At 50.6% G+C, this 22,186-nt stretch overlaps 1 protein-coding gene across 1 annotated transcript in view; it reads left to right on the top strand.

The window, feature by feature from the left end:
* The first annotated feature begins 853 nt into the window (after positions 1–853).
* LOC144132753 (uncharacterized) overlaps positions 854–22,186 on the top strand; it is a 344,373-nt gene continuing 323,040 nt past the window's right edge. Inside the window, exon 1 of the mRNA XM_077665388.1 lies at positions 854–1,201. The gene's annotated coding sequence lies outside the window, so the exon portion shown is untranslated. The remainder of the gene's footprint in view (positions 1,202–22,186) is intronic.

The following is a 22,186-nucleotide window of genomic DNA, read 5'->3' as shown; positions in this document are numbered from 1 at the left end:
TGTATAAAATCAGGCAATGCAAGTTTCAAGCAAAACAGTTCCGCAGACAAAGTCCTCATGTATCAAAGTTCATAACTTTTAACTTACATATACCCCCTCGTCATCTTCTAAAGCTTAACTATAGGCGTCTACAAACATGTTTACAACGCCTGTCTATCTGTGTCACGCGGGACCAGGACCTCCCGCACTCTCAATGCGATACTCATTTGGAGTTTCCCATCTGGTGTCATGGATGGTTCGAATGGCCCTTGCCAGCTGTCTCGGGTAAACGGTGAAAACGCTAATATTTTTTGCCATATATTAACTCAAATGCGGAGGATTACTTCTTACTCTTTTTCGCAAAGGTAAATCATAACTCATAAAAACAGTCTAATTGACTTTAATATCGTAAGTGGAAAATTCTAAAATTGGTTTTTGAGGGAGGAAACGGCTAAGTATCTGTCACATCTCGGCGGATACCTGAAGCGCACCGTAAGGGAAGGGATAAAGAAAGAGGTGCCGTAGTGGATGGCTCCGGAATAATTTCGAGCACATGGGGATCTTTAACGTGCACTGACATCGCGCAGCACACGGGTGCATTCACGTTTCGCCGCCATCGAAACGCGGCCAGTTCACAGTTGCCGAAACTGGAACCGAAACCGCTCCTTCTAGTAACACTTTCTCAGACAGCTGTGTAGTTTTGTACCTTTACACGTATTGCAATACTGTTGCAGTTAGCCTTTAGTTGACACATATGACTACCAAATATGCTAATTTGGTTACAAATGCAGCAACTTTTTCTTTTTTTTTTAGCCCTAGATGGCGCATTGAGCGTTATGCGGTGCATCTTTTCTCCGCGAACAAATTCTCCACCATAGTTTCGACGACTGCGGAAAAGAGCGCACGCAATCGCGCCTTGCGCGCGCTTCTGCTTACCTGTGCGCAGTTGCAGTTGTCAGCTGTGCAGTTCCGTGCTTTTGTTTTAAATGCACGTGCGTGTTTTCTTGCCGTGAGGAAATCTCGCCGTAGGATTGGTGTGACGCCCGTGATCGCTCGCGCGACGTTGTGCGCCACTTTGGATACGGAAGTTTAGGATTATACCGGCTACGGGCGGCGGCAGTTTGTGTGTGTACGTGCGTGTGCATCTCTGAGCCCACGAGCGGATTATTATACTCCGAACAGCGCTGTCACCTTCGTCTGGATCTGGGCTGCGCGTGAAACGGTAAGGCTGCAGACGAGCTTCTTTCTTTTCCGTTTAGGTTTTTTTTTTTTTCAGTTTTCTGCGCGCGCCCTTGCGCTTTCGCCCGGCTGTCAGAAGCGCGCGCGTGTTACTTAGCGAGGGGCGTTATTTATATTTTTTTTTCGCTCGTTTCCGGGCCGCCGACGGCTGCGGAGGTTCCTTGGGAGAGTGAAACTGGCCTGACACCGTCAGTAACGGCATTCTGCTAAATAGTCCTCCCGTCTCAATGCCACGGAAGTAACGCGCGCACACGTTACGTGTTGCTGGCATGTTTCTCAGTTACGTTATTTGCTTTTTGGCTAGCGGCGCTTGCGGAAGATAGATTTTTTTTTACAGGCCACTGCAAACTGGGATCGACTGCGCAGTGATGTTACGAGACAGCAGCTGTCGGCGCGCGGTAGCGTTGTGCTAAGTCATTTCACGGGAATTTCGCCGATGTTGCTTTCGATCGCGCCGTTTTCGATTTCGCGTTTTCATTCGAAATCCAGAATGTTGTCGGGTAGCGCATCTGTATGTGCTCACAGTAGACACAGCGTTTGTCAGCGCCTCTTAGTGTTCGCTTCGCACACACTTTGCGTATTTCGGGCCGCATCCTTAAAACCACGTCCCATTAATTGGAGTCGGACATTTGACGCATATTGATGCGAAAACATTACATGGCTAATCGGCAGCGAAACTCGGCGTTGTTGTCCAGCAGCAGTGGTCCGCTGCACTTTATGCAGTTATTCTAAAGCTAATCTTAACCACATACTATACGAGTGCCCTAAGGGCTTACCCCCTCAGGGACTGCAACTCTCAAGCCAAAATCAGCGGGAGACTGAGTTGTTCAGCTAGGATCCGGAGAGACAACTCCGGGCAGTGAGCCGGGCCCTAGAGGTCGCCCGGAAGCACGCACTTCCCGCCACCTGACGCCGCTGTGAGGGCACACTCGAGACATTTCAAGATGACCCCTTACCCTCCTTGTCTTTATGACAATGAAGTTTTGCCACCACCGCCACCAGTGGTCCGATAACCCCAATGACGTCACCATGGTCTCGCATGACAGAAGCAGACCATATGTAATCATAGGCAATCATCGAAGCAAAGGTATTAGATGAGACACTATTAGTTATAGTGATAGTGGTAGTTGTGGAATGATAAACCGGGGCGTTACTAAATAATGGTGAGGGCCATTAATGACAATGATAAATGCGTTTGGAGCGAAGTCCTTTAGGGTAAATGTCTTTCGGTCAAAAGATGCTTTCGCATTCACAGCACGTAACTTTTTCCTCTTGTGCTCTGCACGCAGTCGCAGGGTTGTGTATACCATACCGTACTTTAAAAGTCGATATTCAATAACCCTGTCGCTCTGAACTGACTAGCTGTCTATCACAGCTCTAGGTGTCATAGCCTACAGTTCCCCTGGTTTCGCGTAGTAGTCGTTCCGACCACATGCTTTCCTTATCTCTTTCCCTCTTCCGGACGGGGAATGAGAAACCCAGAGCCCCATAAATTTTCACAACCGCGGCAGCCGCGCTGCGATGGAGGAAAATTGAAAATTTGTTTTTGAGGAAAGTAAATGGCGCAGTAATTGTCTCACATCCCAGTGGACACCCGAACCGCACCATAAGGGAAGGGAGGAAGGTCGGAGTGAAAGTAGTAGTGTCGTTGTGGAGGGCTGGGAATCTTTAACAAACACTGACATCGCACAGCACACGGGCGCCTTTTTGCGTTTCGCCTCCATCGAAACGCGGCCGCCGCGGTAGGGTTCGAACACTGGAACTTCGGATCAGTAGCCGAGCGCCCTAACCACTGAGCCACCGCGGCGGGAGGCTGTGGTAACAGTGCAAAAAAGCAGTTGCTCTGAAATCAAGACGGTGTACGAACTAGTGTGCCAATGGGTGACCGCGTGGCCACATGACCTTTGCTATGTGACGAAGGATTTCACCAGAAAATTCAGGGAGAACCCAATCGATGAAATATGCGTTACAGGGGGTGGTGAGAGTCTTGTGATTTTTTTTTTCTTGCTGTATAGCTTGGCGATGTTGTTTCTGATGCTGGTATAAGATCTTTGGTGCTCGAAGCAGTCTGGTATTTGTGACGCTGGGTTCGAATTAAAATGTACACCTTTAATCTTACCAGCCGCCCCACAGATGTAGCGGATAGCTGTGTGAATAATCGCCACAAGCTCGGCGGGTGACTTTTTGTAGTCTGTGTTGTCGATGAACAGAGTGCATGCAGAATGGTTACAATAAATTCCGCTGTGTATGCTGTTGGCATTACTGATCCGTCTGTGTAAACATGCACGTGGCTTCTATACTTTGACGGAATATACAGCGTGTTCCGCACTTAAACGCGCGCCGAAGAATGCTTCTCTCAGCTAAAGTAGTGAATCGTTCGAGCTCAAATTTCGCACAGGAACAGCATTTGGTCGGCAGATTTGTTTTATGCTGCATTTGGCAAGGGTGCTTGCTTGAATCGATCAGAATAAATCGGATATTCGCATCGTCTGCGGCGACGACTAAACAGAACAAGCTGTTATCGGCAATCGCACCAGTGGCGCCATCTCGTTTGTCGGTCGTGGAGATTCGGCAAAGAGGGTAGGTTGTGGGAGGTTTGAAGACACTTTTTCACGAGACTTGAAATTTAGTGCAGTTTTGGCCATACTAAGTTTTTTGTGATCACTGATGAAACAGTTGAAAAGCATTTTTTTTTTCGTTCGGTGATACAGGCATTTCATAATGACCGACGCATCATTTGAGAGAAGAAAACAGGCAACTAAAATTAGCTGTCTGTCTGACCCACTCAGCACCACGCCCCTGAAGCAGTCAGCGGGAATAAAGTGCGCAGCGCGAATATTTTCGTCAACAGAGTGGCGTCTGCGGGTCATACACATCTACACACTGTCACTGCAGCTGTTCAACGCGTGTCAGCTAGAGCAGCTCCGGAATTTCGCGGCCTCAATTGCCCTCGTTTAAAATTGAAACGCTTTTTTTTAGGCGTATATGCTCTGGCTGCTCTGCTGTCATACGCCACTCGTGCCTCGCATACCGAGGCTGTCATGCTAGTGTATCTTTCAACAAAGACCGGGGTTCATACAAGTGCATATATAGCTCCCAACATGCGGAGTAACGCAATCAACCAGCAAGACTGGCTATGGTGGAGACGGTTTCCACCTCTAGACCGCTAGTCGCGGAGGAGGCCGCCACCGCTGCGGCCATCGCCTTTACACACGCTACTACCATAGTAAGCGACTCGGAAGTTGGCGATCAGCAACTTCTCTAGACCCGCCGCGGTGGCTCAGTGGTTAGGGCGCTGGGCTACTTATCCGGAGTTCCCGGGTTCGAACCCGACCGCGGCGGCTGCGTTTTTATGGAGGAAAAACGCTAAGGCGCCTGTGTGCTGTGCGATGTCAGTGCACGTTAAAGATCCCCAGGTGGTCGAAATTATTCCGGAGCCCTCCACTACGGCACCTCCTTCTTCCTTTCTTCTTTCACTCCCTCCTTTATCCCTTCCCTTACGGCGCGGTTCAGGTGTCCAACGATATATGAGACAGATACTGCGCCATTTCCTTTCCCAAAAAACCAATTATAATTATAACAACTTCTCTAGAGGCTTGGTCTCCGGTCCCGCCGCGCAAATACTCACAGAAATAAGAGACCCTCGTCTCTTGAGAGATATTAACTCATATGGACCTCAGCTCACGCGTGGAATACGGGAAATGAGGCTGCCCACCGACACACTCGAGAATCAGTAGCCGGCCAAGCGGTGGCGCAATGTCAGGAACAAGAACCTTTCGGTGAGCCACTCATATCATGCCACGAGCTCACTGCGCATTACGAAGCATTCAGAAGAACACTCCCACCACCCCATAAAACACTGACCAGACAACAACAGGCGATGTGGAGACAACCACAGTCGGGGACCCTCTCCAACCCAAACTACATATAATAGTAACAATTGGTTTTGGGGGAAAGGAAATGGCGCAGTATCTGTCTCGTATATCGGCGGACACCCGAACCGCGCCGTGAGGGAAGGGATAAAGGAGGAAGTGAAAGAAGAAAGGAAGAAAGAGTTTCTGTAGTGGAGGGCTCCGGAATAATTTCGACCACCTGGGGATCTTTAACGTGCACTGGAATCGCACAGTACACGGCCGCCTTAGCGTTTTGCCTCCATAAAAACGCTGCCGCCGCGGTCGGGTTCGAAGCCGGGAATTCCGGATCAGTAGCCGAGCGCCCTAACCACTGAGCCACCGCGGCGGGTTATCTAAAGTGGTGCATTTTCCTTATTTGGCTCGCATGATGCTTTAATTTGTCGATTAAACTTGTTGTTGGGCGCTCACTATATATATATTTTTTTGCTGCCGCTTAACCCCTTTGTGGTCCAGGTAACTTCTGCCTTGGGCAGGCTTTTTTTTTTCCTCCGTGGTATATATAACCTGTGCTTTCTTTGCGACGATACAGTTAGCGCAATGCAGTACCGTCAGATGCCTAGCAGGGTGCGTTAGAAAGGCCAATAATACAGGTACTTACGTGCAGTTAGTTTCGTAACTGAACGCAAGACGGACGGACATTGAGAGACGTTCCTGGGCAACCCGAGGAGGTGGAGTGTTATGGACAGCGTCGTACGTCTTGTGTTACCCGAAAGCACACGAACTAATTACGATGCGCACTGTAACAAAGACATATACAATTCTTAGATCAAACTGGCCTTCTAGGAGCACAGGCAGGGGCCTATTGGTTTACATTCCTTTTCTGGCTGCCCCACCATACTTTTTTGTCCTTCTAGGAGGGGGTATAGTTTAGCTTGTACTACGAAACAATGATGAGAAAATTCCCCATATCAATGTAAGGCTAACCCCGCCTGTCCCTGCCGGCCCTGACTACCACCACTACCGCCAGCAACGCTATAGTAGTCGCTTCCGCTGTATTTCGTGATGGACTGACGTCATGAATGACGTCACACGTCACGTTACTCGTCATGTGACTTTTGTGACGTCATAACAGTACTCGGGCCTGCAGCGCAAGCACGGTGGAAGTGATAGTGTGATCTTTCTGCACCCGTTTGCAACAGACCAGAGAGGAGGTATTTTGACCGCGTGCACACGATGAAGAGGCCTAACGGGTAAACCGGGAAGCACTGGCAGTAAAAAAAAATGCTTTATTGGCAGTGCAGTTATGACGGGCGACTTATGGCATAATCTTCCTCAATCCGAAAATGCCCACTGAGAAATGTGACGTGTGGGGTATTTGCCATTTCTCGCCGTATTGATTTCCCTGGCCCGCTACCGTTACCAGAGATTAGTACACTTAATTTGCCACCATGTGGCGCATGTCAAGGAACTAATGGCTGTATCTGTGGAAGAAAAATGCACGGAGGTTTGGAGGGGTTAGGTTCTTTTTCTGCCACGGGGGCACTGCTTGGAACCGGGACGGGGGAAGGGGACTTTGGGGGAGGGGGCGTCAGTTGCGCACACAGGACGCGAGAAGTCCTACACTCATTCCCTGTCAAGCGTCGCTAAACCACGGGACCTCGCTCGCTCCTCCGACAGCGTTCTCAACGCTCTCCCTTGCCTCTTGGACACCATTAGGACAGATGATGAAAACTGCCACTGTAGTAAAACAGAGCTTTTAAAAACTCGCAGCATGATTACGAGTTTGTAATGCGAATAGTCCAGCGTTAGCTAACGTGTGATCGCGGTTAAATATATGGACTGCAGATTAAAGAGGGATCCTATAGCTCCTAAGCTACCGCAGCATCCGCCTCGTATCCTGTAGGTGCTGGGGATGCCGGGTTCGTAGGGTGGGAGGGGCATTTTTACCGGTGGGTGCCCGCGTCGGCGACGGGCTTGCGGACGCCGAGGCCAATTATTATTGTTTTTTGGGGGGGAAAGGAAATAGCGCAGTATCTGTCACATATATCGTTAGACACCTGAACCACGCCGTAAGGGAAGGGATAAAGGAGGGAGTGAAAGAAGAAAGGGAGAGAGAGACGTGCCGTAGTGGAGGGTTCCGGAATAATTTCGACCACCTGGGGTTCTTTAACGTGCACTGACATCGCGCAGCACACGGGTGCCTTAGCGTTTTGCCTCCATAAAAGCGCAGCCGCCGCGGTCGGGTTCGAACCCCGGTACTCTGGATCAATAGCCGAGCGCCGTAACCACTGAGCCACCGCGGCGGGTCCGAGGCCAACCGCAAAACTAAGAAAATAGCTAAGAAGAGCGAACGCTGTAAGAGCTGCTTTTAGGCAGCTTTAATAGCTTTTGTCCTGTAGGTAGCGGAGCAATACAGTCGAACCTCGTTATAACGAAGCTGAAGGGGCCCGGCGATTACTGCATTATAGCCGTAGCTTCGTTATAGCCCGTGCTGACCCGAGCTTCCAGGGGGAATCGTCAATCCTTCTTTATGTCCATTATTTAACCATTTCGTTATAACGAGGTTGGGCCGCCGCGGTGGCTTGATCAGTGGTTATAGTGTTCGACTGCTGACCCGAAAGACGCTGGTTAGATCCCGGCCGCGGCGGTCGATTTTTTATGAAGGCAAAATTCTAGAGGCCCGTGTGCTGTGCAATGTCAGTGCACGTTAAAGAACCCCAGGTGATCGAATTTTCCGGATCCCTTCACTACTGCGTTCCTCATAGCCTGAGTCGCTTTGGGACGTAAATCATAACGAGGTTCGACTGTACGTCAAAACGTACAACTGCGCCGTACTGAGTCTAGCTCCCATTCAATGAGCAGCGAACTGGGTGCGTGCATGTCAAGGATACTGACTTTTTTCGGTTACAGCTGAATTGCAAAAATATATACGGTTCGGTGAACCTTCATCCTTTTATTTTTCGGCTCAAATTGGTTTAAACTGAAAAATCTAAACCCTATTTATAGTCCTACGACGTGAGATGGGGTAACCGTGTGGCGAAAATGTCAGTTTTGAGCAATTTTTTTTTATTTCGACAGCACACTATTGAAAATGGAAAGTTCAGTCGCTATTCTATTTGAAGATGCTGGAAAAAGTCATCGGACCTGCTACATTCTTCATAAATTGTATTTTTGTCACCCAAAATGGCTCTAAACTTTTGTCCTTACCATAGACGCCCACTGTTCAAACTTTGAAAATTATGTTCGGCGAGGCATCGATACGCCAGACTTTGAAATGTGCGAAAGGTCACCTAGAACCTAAATCCTGTGAAAGAAGAACCTGTCCGTAGTCTCTGCGATTAGTTATTCCTCACACGCTCACAAAAGCGTCTCGGTCCATTAAAACGCCGTATATGCATGCTAGCTAGGATCTGTCCAGAATTGCTGATAACGATGAATGTGCTGTAGGCGCGAAACTGTACAGTCAGACGGAACTTTTCTCGTTCTGTATCAGTTCTGATGTTGAGAACCAGTCATCGAGAAACTTCAGTCTCATTTGGGGTAGTGGATACCATATTTTGTCCGTTACCTTGCCACCCCCCTCCCCCGATTTATTTTGTTTATTATTTATATGATTCATAGCGCGTACACACGAGATATAGGTATGTCTGGAAATTTGCTTGCTGGCCTGCTGCAGTTCACATACTGCGCCACATGATGGAACGGAAAGCTTAAATGAGCACAGAAAAAAAAGAAAGAAAAAATTGCGAAAAGAGCCGTGCGTCACACGCGTACGTTGTTTGTGTGCGTAGAGCGAGAACATTATACCAATACAACTCAAGAGCACAACGGCTTTCCCCGTCAAAGGACCTCCTCACAGCCAATGGCTTCGGCCGGTTCTCATGATCCTTCTAGCGTGACAGTGCAGAGAACGGCGCCACAAATGGAGAGAAGGGAGAGAATGCTACTGCCCAGCCCGGTACTACCCCGTGGGCCTTTATAGAATATCCCTGATCGATAAATAAGAGGAAGGGATTATCCCCTTTCATCTACCACTCCCTGCTTTGTCACACTAGCACGGTCATGAGAATCGGCCGACGCCATTGGCTGGAAAGGCTCCTTTGAGGGGGAAAGCCGCTGTGCTCTTGAGTTGCACCCGACTGTATTTCACACCCAATAACTAAATTTGTTTCCGGCTCTGCGCGGCCGACTCAAGAGGACATCCAAATGACTGTGCGTCCATAACAGACCTCTCGCTGTTCTAAACAACGTGACGTCAAATGATCGCGGCCTGTTTGGCGAAGTCGCCCATTTTCGCCCCAGAACTGGTGTCGCACGTGTCGCGAGTTGCGTGCCGCCTCGGTGCGCGTCGCACCTGTCGCACTAGGCTGTCAGAAGCCGCTTGTTTTGCCCCATCCGACCAGCCACGCGTGCGCCGATGACGTAGCCGGAAGAGGTCTGTTTACAACGTTGCGCAAAGAAAGGCAGAAGCCGCACGCTCCCCACTCGTGTGTTCACTGTACGCTATTGAAGGAGCATAGACACTTAATTTTAGTTTTCTTCTTTCCAGTAATGCCTTAGACATTAAAACACATGGTTTACTACGTGGTGTTCGCCTACTACCGCTAAATAATTTACAATTTCCTTTATTCTAGATGCTGTTTTAGTTTCATCAACCGAACGGCGGCTGTGGCGACTTTGGCGCATGAGGGTGTCTTTGTCACGCTAGGCATGAGAAAAAATAAACGAGCATAATCGCTGACACGCAGTTTTAATTCACTGTAGCCCTTACGGCAGCCTGCTTCAAGAGCCGGCATGACATTTCGTGCCTCACGTGGCCTAACCGCTGTTTACACGTCACAGCCATCGTTCCACAGCGTTAGCTCTACTGGCCACGTTTCGAGCCTCCGAGTTATGCTGATTCCACGGATAGAATCCATGATGGCGCTCTCCATAACACAGCTGCACTGTATTAGAGCGTGAAGCTCTAACTTCTCGCCTTTCGGGTCTCAGCGTTGTGCTTTACAACGAACCATCGTAACCCAGTGGATGCTATCTTAATCGAGGTAGCTACATAATGGAATAAAAACAGGCGTCGGCACCACAACACGAAACTGATCCGTGTTGATCCGGTGTGTGTTTGTGTGTGTGTGTGTGTGTGTGTGTGTGTGTGTGTGTGTGTGTGTGTGTGTGTGTGTGTGTGTGTGTGTGTGTGTGTGTGTGTGTGTGTGTGTGTGTGTGTGTGTGTGTGTGTGTGTGTGTGTGTGTGTGTGTGTGTGTTATTGGACAGCCGTCGCCGTAGCTCAGTTGGTAAAGCACCGGACGCGATCTTCGGAGGTCGTGGGTTCGGATCCCACCGGCGGCATTATTGTTTTTTCTGCTGCTGCTTTATAAGTAATTTTCTTTACGCGAGAGATTAATCGAAGTATTATTATCCCACTGATCAGCACTACATATAAAAAATTTAACATTCCCCTATGCACCTTGGTTTCGGTGACTGTTGGCTCCCTTCATAAGTTTGTCAAACGAGCCCCTCGTTTCCTTTACCTTGTCCGCTCTCTCTCTCTCTCTCTCTCACACACACACACACACACACACACACACACACACACACACACACACACACACACACACACACACACACACACACACACACACACACACACACACACACACACACACACACACACACACACACACACACACACACACACACACACACACACACACACCGAAACCAATGTGCATAGGGGAATGCCTATTGGTTTAAAGAAAATTACTTATAAAGAAGCAGAAAAAACAACCATGCCGCCGGTGGGATCCGAACCCACGACCTCCGAATATCGCGTCCGGTGCTCTTACCAACTGAGCTACGGCGACGGCTGTCCAGTCTTTTGCTTTCGTGGGTATTTATATTTTGCGTGTAAGCGAACCTTGAGAGTGTTCACCAGCGTCACCCTCGTCCATAGCGGTGGACGTAGCACGCCCTGTAATACCGCGAATGTGGCATCGAACGTCAGCTAACGGCGAGGGCGGAAACTGTGCGAGAACCCTCCTATGCTACCTATGGCATGAAGACTGCCAGAACAGAACACACTCAAGGTTCGCTTACATGCAAAACATATATACCCACGAAAGCAGCAGATTGGACAGCCGTCGCTCAGTTGGTAGAGCACCGGACGCGATATTCGGAGATCGTGGGTTCGGATCCCACCGGAGGCATGGTTGTTTGTTCTGCTGCTTTATAAGTAATTTCCTTTAAGCGATAGATAAAATGTAAGTATATCCCACTGATTAGCACTACACATTAAAAAAAATAAACATTCCCCCTATGCACCTTGGTTTCAGTGACTGTTGGCTCCTTTCATATGTTTGTCAAAAACGAGTCAAAACCTTCGCCCGATTTCGGTAACCTCATGCCTCGGAAAGCTCTTCGAGCATGTTGTGTTAGCAAGACTCACAACGCACATGGCGGACAACAATCTATACCCGCATAGCATGATGGGATTCCGCCCCCATCTATCCGCACAGGACGCCATGCTGCAACTCACACATGACATTTTCGACCCGCTTCTGCCTGCTCACACAAAGGCAGTCTTAGCTTTGGATCTCTCCAAAGCTTTTGATCGCATCGAAAATCATGCGATCATGACTGCCCTATCTCCATTGAATGTGGGTGCGCGCACGTACGCCTACATTCAAGCATTCCTCACTGACCGCACGGCTGAGATACATTTTGGACCTCTCTCTTCCCCCTCCTACACGCTTCAGAGTATCGGAACCCCTCAAGGGTCCGTCCTCTCCCCCTTCCTCTTTAACATCACCCTCATCCCCTCGCCCGAAAATTGGCAACTATCCCCCACCTTAAGCACACTCTTTATGCCGACGACATCACACTGTGGACCACCCACGGCAGTGACGGCGACATAGAGACCACCTTACAGGAAGCAGCCACCCTCACCCAAACTTATGCACAGGACATCGGACTGTCTTGTTCTCCAGAGAAGTCCGAACTGCTCCTCATCCGGCCAAAGAACCAACGCTCCCCCCGCTCCCCCATTGCCATCGAACTGAATGGGGACCCGGTACCGGAGGTTGACACCCTCCGCGTATTGGGCCTGCAAATCCAGAACGATAGAAAAAACACCACCACCCTCAAGAAACTCAAGCAGGTTGCAGGCGCGATATAGCATCTCATCCGCAGAGTTTCGGGCCATCATAGAGGCATGAAGGAGCGCGACCTCTGTCGCCTCATTCATGCCTTTGTCCTCAGCCGTGTGCTCTACACTACCCCATACCTAGAACTATCCAAACACGACATAAATACTTTGGATGCCTTGATCCGCAAGGCATTCAAAGTCGCACTTCATCTTCCCCTCAACACCCCCACAGACAGATTACTAGGCCTGGGCCTCCACAACACGATCGGGAAACTCGTGGAGACCCATCGACAGGCCCAATACATAAGGCTTACACAAACCTCCACAGGCCGGTATATCCTGGACTCCCTCGGAATCCGAATACCGGCCAACGACCCAACCCTCCTCCCCATTCCTCGATCCCTTCACCGAGAGCTGGTCATCAAGCCACTGCCAAAAAATATGCACCCCTCCCACCATGAGCAGCGCCGCAGAGCCCGTGCGAAGGCACACCACCGAGTGTACGGCTCCGAGCCGGACGCCGTATGGGTGGACGCCGCCTGCACGGGTGACGAAGCAACCGCTGCCGTGGTGGACTGCTCTTCATCCGCCCTCCTCACACTACCTCTCCCCCCTGACACCACCCCAGAGGCTGCAGAAGCCGTCATCGCAATTGCCATCACCCGCACGGAAGCCCAGTACATTTTAACAGACTCTAAAACTGCAATTCTAAATTTTGCGTGAGGCCGAGTCCACGTCCCTGCTTTTGGCATACTGGGCTCGCCCGATGCACCCCCACCCCACCATGTAGAGCTTATATGGGTGCCTACGCACTCCGGGAATCCCGGAAACGAGGCCACCAACCTTTTAGCCCGCGGTTCTTTAAACCGGGTTCAGGTGGCCTCGGATCGGGGATTCGCGAGGGAGCGAATGCACTCGTTCAGCGAGATGACGCAGGCCTACAGAGCCTCGCGCCAGCTCTACCCCCCGCCCCACCCCTCCCTAGATAACAAACACGCAACACTGGCGCAAACTACAGACACACACACACTCCCCTCACCCCTGACCCTAGCCCACTATCACCCCTCCTTCCCCACTCCTGCCTGCACCTTGTGCCTAGAACCATTCGCCTCTTCCCTCCACATCCTCTCCCTCTGCCCGGCGGACCCTCCCCCGCGCGGCCAAGAGGACCTCAAGACCTGGGAGGACTGGGAGACCCTGCTGCGCTCGGAGGACCCGGCCGTGCAGACAATCGCCACCGGCCGGGCTGCCAGTGTTATGGACCTCAGGGACATAAACACTTGAGTGCAGTGGGGTCGTGCGGAGACCCAGGGGCGTGCCCCGACTTCCTCTCCAACAATAAAGTTTTTTATGCGTTGCATATTGCAATCACTCAGTTCAGCCCTTGGGCGCGGCCGGGCAGCCACCAAACCACGGGACGTGACGTCACGACAGCCGGAGGAAAAGTCACGGGAATTTTCAGAAGGATATCGCTTAGAGGTAGAGGCCTCAAAGAGAAGAGCCTAATGAAACTAGTACAGGCATATATACTAAGTAGGATCAGCTACGCGACCCCCTTCCTCAAGATAGGGGCAACAGAAAAAAGGCAGCTTGATGCCATAATCAAGAAAAGCTATAAGAAGGCGCTGGGCTTGCCAATAAGCACCTCAAACGAAAGGCTACTAAATATGGGGCTTCACAACAACTGAAGTGAGATAGCTGAAGCGGTAAGATCAGCGCAGCTAGATAGGCTCAGCAGGACGAGCACCGGCAGAGCTATACTAGAAGCGGTCGACAGGCAAACCGACAGGGGGATGCAAAAGAAACAAGACATTCCAAAATGTGCTAGGGAAAAGATCAGAGTAGACCCATTGCCCAAAAATATGCACCCAGAATTCAACAAGGAAAGAAGGGAAAAGAGGGCAGAAGCCATGGCCAGAGGACTGGACAGTCTAGATAAGAAAGCAGTGGCATACACAGATGCAGCAAGTGGGAAGCTAGGAGCAGCCGTGGCCTCAGTGGTCAACGGAAAGGGGGAACCTGAGATAGCAGCATCCATTCGAAGCCGCAACCCGGAAACGGCGGAAGAAGTCGCAATAGCGCTCGCATGCGTAGGAACGCAGGCCAAAATTATAGCTAGTGACAGCAAAACTGCAGTCTACAATTATGGCAGAGGGAGGATTGCCTTAGAAGCAGCACAAATTCTAAAAAAGAAGGAACTTGGGAGGGACGTACGCATCGTGTGGGTACCAGCTCACGCATCCATCCCTGGAAACGAGGCGGCAAACACCCTGGCTCGAGACCTCTACTTCCGAGCCAGGGGAGAGCCGCCCGACTGCAAGGACCTGGATGAGAGACTGATCAGCTATGCAGAAATAATAGAGAGCTATAGAAGTCAAAGGAGGATTTTCCCTCCGCCGGACAAAACACTAGGGAATAAAGAAGCTACAACATGGCGTAGACTACAAGCTGGGAACTTCATAACCCGGTGTGGGCATCACACGTATTTAGGGAAAAGGAAATAGAGGAAAAATGCAAAAAATGTGAGAATAGGGGGACCCTAGATCACATCATTTGGGAATGTACACACTCCCCAGGGATTAAAGAAGGAATAAATAGCAAGGAAGCCTGGGAAACCCTTCTGCAAAGCGCGGACCCCGCCGTGCAGAAAAAAGTCATTCACCTGGCACTGGAGGCCGCAAGAGACCAAGAACTCTATGCCTGCCTTTAGATGCGAGGCTCCCGGCCCCCACCCCTAGGCCTGCGTGCCAGAGATGGGGAGTAGGGGAGCCTCTTCTCTGGTGGAAATAAAGGTTTTTTGGAATGGAATGGAAAAGCTGGGCCCTAACTCGCGCGGGGCCGCAGCCACCACCTGACTCCCGCTAGGAGCGCTGCGCTATGATTGACGTCACGGCATATGTATAAAAGAGCTGCGCTCCTTCGCCGGGACAGTCTTATACCCCTGTCACACGGGCATTTCGAGGGCCCTCGAACCGATAGTCTATCGACTCAAAGGCGATCGAGCGCTGCTACACGGGCAGTTTCAATGCCGATCGAGTCCATATCCTATCGAGTCAACGGAGCAGCACGGAACTCCATCGAGATATGCAACGCATTCTTGGCTTAACCAAGCTAAGCCTGGCCATTTTTTTTCTCTCTCTCTCTGGGTTCGGATCCCACCGGAGGCATGGTTGTTTTTTTCTCCAAGAGAATAGAAACATGTTTCTAAATTTGTGGTGCTGATCAGTGGGAGAATACTTACATTAATTTGTCGTTTAAAGAAAACTGCTTGCAAAGCAGGAAAAAAAGAAACAACCATGCCACTAGTGAGACTAAATATCAACATATAACAGTTTGGTATTGTGGCACAAGCACCATATCGAAACCAATCTCGGTTTCGAAATATGGCACTCGCGCGTCGCGTAATTAATTAGACTAGGCATGACCTCTACATGGGCCGGTTACCTGGGGCAAGCTAGTCCCGATATTCGTGTAAAATTTGTGGACCAACAGTTTGCCGTAGAATGTTTCAAGTGGTGCTATAGATTCAGCGTTTCGTACAGCATAAACTTACTAGTTAAGTTAGAGCCTAGCTGGCGGCAGGGATTGGAACTGGCGAGCTATGTACCTCTAATAGGCCTCTTGCGCTGGAGTTAGCGGTACAGCGGCGGCGTCTCGTGGCGGCAAAAGAAGTTGGCTTCTTCTTCTTCTGTTGTTGTTGCCAGGAAAGTGCACAGGCCTGCCCACTGGCTCAAGCTGAGCCGCAATCGCTACCACGTGCTGAAAGTAGGAGAATTTAAAGATAGGATAGAAAGACAACCTTCAAGCACTCCGCCACACAAGAGACAGGCGCGGGCTGAACATGTGAAAAAAAAAACACTCTAGCGCGACTGAGCAATACGGTATACACGGATGCCGCCACATACCCGCGAGGAGAGGACCGCGCGGCCACAGCGGTGGTGGTAGATTGCACAGGAAACCTAATCACATGCGCGACGGCGAAAATCGTCAATACCGCGGAGGCCGAGGAAATTGCCGTGGCGCTGGCGGCAGCAGAAGGTTACAGAACAGACAGGCCTCTAAACATCCTAACAGACTCAAAGGAGGCGTGCAGGAATTACACAAGGGGCAGGATAAGCAGAACCGCCCTAAAAATCCTCGGCGGGGTCAAGCTCGCCAGGAGAGACATTACACACAAGTTAATCTGGATTCCGGCCCATGCAGGCATAGAGGGAAACGAAAGGGCAGACAGCCTAGCTCGAGAAACCACGTTCCGAGCCGGGCAGCCGCATGCCCCGGAGTATCGCCCACACACGTGTGAGGGAGGATATACAGACATCCTAAACCTACACAGGGGGTCGAGAGCTAAATACCGCCCACCGCATAAAGCCCTGACGAAAGAGAAAGCAACGTTTTGGCGCAGACTGCAAACAAACTCCTTCCCAAATTTATACATCCTAAACAAAATGTACCCGACGCAGTACAGAGATACCTGCCCCTGGTGCGGGGACGTCCCGACACTTTACCACATCACATGGGAATGTAAACGCAACCAAACATTCCACCAACACAATAACCCGAGTGCGGAGCAATGGGAGAGTCGGCTCACCAGCTGCGAGCTCACGGCCCAAAGGGCTTTAGTGCAGCACGCAAGTGAGGTAGCTAGGCTCAGTGGAGCCCTGGAATAGGGGCCCAGCCTTGCTTAAGAAGAGGCCTCAAGTCGCCAGCGCAGTGAAGACGACGGAGGCCTCGAGACGCCAAGCCCTTGAAAGCACCCAAATAAAGTTTTCTCTCTCTCTCCAAAAATATGTTGGGTTCAAATGGGACCCGTATCAGATATTCTATAACGGCCCACGGGGTAGTACCGGGCTGGGCAGTAGCGAGCGTTGGCTGTGGCGTAGCACGTTTCAGTCCTGCGTTTTACGCCGATTAACGCTTTTTTTCTGCTTTGTCGGGAGTATCGATAGACTCGCCGTTTCTCACAAACCACTCTGTGAGCCGGCGGTTAAGTAGTTTTTCGAAAACAGACCCTCCGTGCGCCGTAGGAGAATATGGTGGAAGCAGATGGAATCGGCGACGCCCATCCCACTGTGAGGCCTAGCGCAACCTCGAAGCGCCGTCACCGTCGTAGGCTTCCACGAGCAAAGAAGATGATATGAATCCTGGCATCAAATTCTGCCGTTTTCCTTCGAGGCCTCCCGACGTGGAGCGGCGGGCGCACTGGACAGCTGCAGTTCGACGCAGTGGGTAAGCAAAACTTTCGTGCAATGCTGGCTGCCACGCCGGCCTCGAGGTTACTTTCATTATCTACGTTACTGAAATTTGTTCTCTTTTGCACATTCAGTCCCCACGGCAAGCCGTGGTAGCCAGTGCCGGTCTCAAGGATATGCAGTCGCCACTTCGTCACTCTGCTGTGCGACTCCCGCGCCGCCCTCAGCCGCCTGCAATCTAACGGCCGCGGTACCCCACTAGTGCGGGAAAATCGCTCGCGCATCGAGCGCCTCGCGCAGAGAGGATGTGCCGTGCGTGCACAGCGGGTGCCCGGTCACTGCGGCATCGCCTGCAACGAAGAAGCTGACGCCCTCGCGACCGCTGCACACCAACTACCTGCCAGCGATCTGCCCCTTGCGTTGGAGGACGTGCGTGCGGCCATCAACGACCATCTCCGAAAGCAGCACCCCGACCCACGCATCGCGGGAGGTGAGCGCATCGACAGTGTCACCGGCTGTCGCGCACTTGGGGCCGCAAGGCAGTGCGCGCGCCTGCGAGCGAACTTTGGTTCGCCTCTGTGCATTCCTCGAACACACGGGCTTGACGCAATACCACCTAGATAACTCTTGACGTCCCGTCTGTTCTCCGTCAGGTAGTTACACGTAGTGACTGAACGCTCCGCGAGTTCTACCTTGAACGATTAATAGCTGGACGCCCCACTCCAGTTGTAGCCAACAAAGTGCTGTGCGCGTGTGTTTTAATTCCTCCAACATGAACTAACCATGCGCAAAACCTGGACACATTTATTATTGTGTAAATAGTTTGTATATATTACTTCCCCTTACCTGTCCCCTTACCTCTTTCATTTCATTTCTCCATTCTGCCTGATATCCTTTATTTCCGCTGCCCCAGCTCAGGTGCTTCAGTATCGATGGCAGATGCCGGGGCTAGCAAAAATCTTTTCCTTCCTTTTTACTATTATTTTAATTAAAAAGCACTACCACCGCCACCACTTCGTCGCAGGATGAAATACGTGCTGACAGCGTGCAGATTCACAGCAGGCTGTTTATTTTTTTTATACTCTTTCAAAAGTAAACGGGGAAAGGAAGCGCGGAGGCATCAAGAGAGGGAGATAGAGTTGAAAGCGCAGATCGGCTAGACGTCTGGATGCTGCAACGCGAACAGCGCACGAGCTCGCGCTGCAGCGCGATTTGGGCGTTACTGCAGCTTCATATGCACTGCATGAGCTATTTTACAGTTGCTAAAGAGACAGAGGATCTCAACTACAAGGCAGGCATGGCTACTTGTTAAGCGGCACGCAGTCAACAAAAGTGCAGGAGGCCGGCCCGCCGTTGCGACGCATACATACGCTGTTAACAGACACCGCTGCCGGCGCGGCACGCACCGTCGTGCGCTTAAGCAGCATGCTGTGGAGATATTGTCTGCTTATCAGTGCTGCGAATTCGTTTGCTGGAAGCATTTCATCGTGTTGGTGTGTCTGAATCTAGCAACGTGCAGATCTTACTCGACTCGTTTCACTTGTGACTGACACCGCGCTCAGACTTCGCCGCTTATTTCTTGTACGGCGTACACGTACTTTGCGTTGCATAGTTTCCTGCCTTCACGCAGGGTGCCATCCCTGAAAAAAAATTTCGGCGTCTGATATTCGTTGCAGGCCGTGATACAGCACAACCGAAAGTGGCGGGTTCATACTGCACACGTGCTTTCCGAACAGACGCCTGCGCTGTGTACTGCCCAGCGCACGGCAGAAGGCGCTCTTTAGCACCATTTTCGCAGCGCCCCCTGGGCAATGCAACAGGCCGAATAAGAATATTCATATGAACACTGCGGCTCAACCGTGGCACACGTGGGGCAGTGGCACACGATGTCACGTTTCTTGCAGCATAAACTTACTAGTGAGCAGAGGTGGGCAGCCTCATGAGGTCGACCTCAACCTCACGTCGTGAGGTGAGGTCGGCGACCGCTTGAAATTCTGTGAGTGAGGTCAGCAAATCAGACCTCTTAATTCTTGGGCTAATTGGTATACTTGGTAGAAGCCCATAACGGCACAATGTGCCGTTGGTCGAAAAGCCCCTCGGAAGCTTGGCCAGTTAGTTGGCCGGACGCATCGCAGGTGAAACAAAAAACCTGGCTGTAAAATGAGGCACGGGAACCGCTTTTGCGGAATGCGCCACAGGCGTTGTGTACGAAATTTCCTTGACGTGTAACAGGTCGTACATCGGGAAAACGCGGCGCTGCGCCAACGACCGGCTCAGGGAGCACGCAAGAGACCTAAGGAATAGGGAAGGTGCTAACCTTGTCGAGCACTCGCAAGGATTGCACACCGAGGTTTCTGATGAGTGAGGATTCTGGGGAGAAGAGAGTTAAACACAACCCGTGAAACGATAGAGGCATACTATATTCAAAGAGCTGGGTGAGAATGTGTCAGCGATATCTGGGTCATTTTGTATAATGCATAAAAGGCGTCCCTTTCAAAGTTCTTGCGACAAAGATGTGATGAGATTCTTTTCTCCTATTTTTCCCTTTTTTTCCCTTTCACAATGTGCGCCTGCGCTGGTCTGAGTCTTTTTAAGCTGTGTGCGCATCTCTGAATAAACAGTTGTCAGTCAGCGCTGTGCTCGTCCTTCTTCTCTTCCTTCTTCTTCTCTTTGGCTGTGTGCCGTTGCGCTGAAGAACTATGGGCTTCAAATCAGACCTCAACCTCACGCGGGAGTTTGAGGTTGAGTGAGGTCGTCATTCAGTGAGGTCGAGACTTTCTGCAGTTGCCACGTCTTACTCTGACGAGTGCCGCTTCCGAAGCGGAGTTGCAGCGCATCACCGCGGTGTTCATGCAGTGATGACGCTTAGTGTTCGGTTTCCCCTGTTTGCACAACCGGATGTCACAGTTCCCTCTTAGCTTCCGGTGCTGCTCCGTAATGTCCGTTCACTCCGAGCCTACGGGAAGACGCGCCCCTCTGGTCTCCCCGGAAGGAGTGTTACTGCCGCAGCACGCCACTCTCCCTCCCCCTTCCCTTGCTGGCGTAGCAGCACCCAAATGTCTGCCGGTCGGCTCAAACTCCCGGGAGCAAGCAAAGCACGTGACTCACGTGGACTCGCTGTAGCTTTGTTTGACGCCGCAAACAAACAAGTTCAGTCCAACAAGCACGCAATAAATTCGTCGCAGCCCGGATGGCCCCAAGCAAGACTGCTTCGTGTTCATGCTCGTTGCCGGCGCGAACGTCATGACTCTTGCCATGCAGTCGAATAAAGGGGATCCAGCTGTACATTACCAGCTGACTTAACAGAAACTGGAGCAGTCGGCACAGGCGAGAGAATGTGATTCAGGTGGTTCCCAACAACGACGCCTGCTGATTTGATTAAAAAAGCACGAAGCCAGAAAAACCCGTATAGCACCGTCGAAGCTTTTGATCAGTGACTTCCCCTTTAGAATCTCGCACTAATTTTGTGTATTCCCGTTCCATAATGCAAGCAGATGCAAATATAATTTCACTTCTTTATCCTTCAGAATAAGTTCTCTTTTGGCGTCCGCTTCCTTGTTCCTTCTCAGAAATTCGCTTTTTATGCCGAAACACCGCAACGCGAGGCGAACGCGCCAGCATAGCGGTGATACAGGGGCGAAAAAAAAAGCAAAACTACAATGAATGTATGGCGGTGTGGTAGCTGATTCCTTTTCCTTTCTTTTTTTAATGAAAATGTGTGAATAGAACTGATGCTGCTGAGCTGCTGAGTCGCTGTTTCAAACCTAATATGACGTTTAATGGGGCACACTGTTTTTCGCTTCTGCTTTTAATGCGCGCTTTTTGTTTGTATGTTTCTAATCATTATCTTTTTTTTTCTCGTATGGGATCAGTTATGTTGGCGGCCTGTCTTGCAGACGACCAGGCAGTACACGTTATCTTCCCTTTAACTATTTTGCAGAGACCCATCGTTCACCTTAAACGGCTTCGCAGAATGCCCGCGCGGTGCTCGTGGGTAAAAAACGTCGAGGATGCTGGCGTACCACTGATTAGTTCAGTTTTGAAGGAAAGCAAGTGACTGACTTAAAGCAGCTTGTCTCAGACTGGTTGACGAAATGGTACCCAGAATTCTGTTGAGGTTTTTAGGCGGTTTTTTTTTTCCTCAGGGTGGGGGAGGGGTTCTGGGAAAAAGATTTCGCTGCGGGGAAATTTGAGCGGAGAGCCATGGTGCTCTTGACAGAGAGAGCGGTTCACGCTGCCCACTCTAGGCCAACTATTTTGACCCGTGGGATTTTAATAGTTGGCACAGTGTTCGAAGAGGTAATCTAGCCCTTTCTTTAAAAATGCCGCGGGTTCACTAAGTCATCGGAGAATTCCCAGGATTTCGAAACCATTACCATCGCCACCTGGAGGGAAGTGGCGGAAACGGCGGAGGGCCTTGACCTCCCAGGAACATTATCATCCTTAATTATTAGCTGCAGGTATTCCTATTCTCCCGCACAATAACTGTCTTCGGTTGCAGGGTATGTACAATACTTAATCAGTATTCTGGCAACATTTAATTTGGTAGCGGTATATCAGACTTCCCCGGGCTCATGAGGATACACTGTTATCATCATCATCGCCATCATCTCGAGAATCAAAGGCATGTGTCGTTGCATGATCTTTGCAGTATGTCATAAATGAGAACTGGCGTGTTTACCTGCTGGACAATCCGAATGTCATTAATGTGGACCGGGTTGTGGGCACTCTTTGTAATGCGTCATGCGCGCATGTGTAGTAATGTGGGATCCATATGGATCTTGAA

Source organism: Amblyomma americanum, chromosome 5, assembly GCF_052857255.1.
Source record: "Amblyomma americanum isolate KBUSLIRL-KWMA chromosome 5, ASM5285725v1, whole genome shotgun sequence".
In the NCBI taxonomy this organism is placed as follows: Eukaryota; Metazoa; Arthropoda; class Arachnida; order Ixodida; family Ixodidae; genus Amblyomma; species Amblyomma americanum.
Note: the sequence above shows the minus strand (reverse complement) of the source record. Positions and strands in the feature narration are given on the sequence as shown.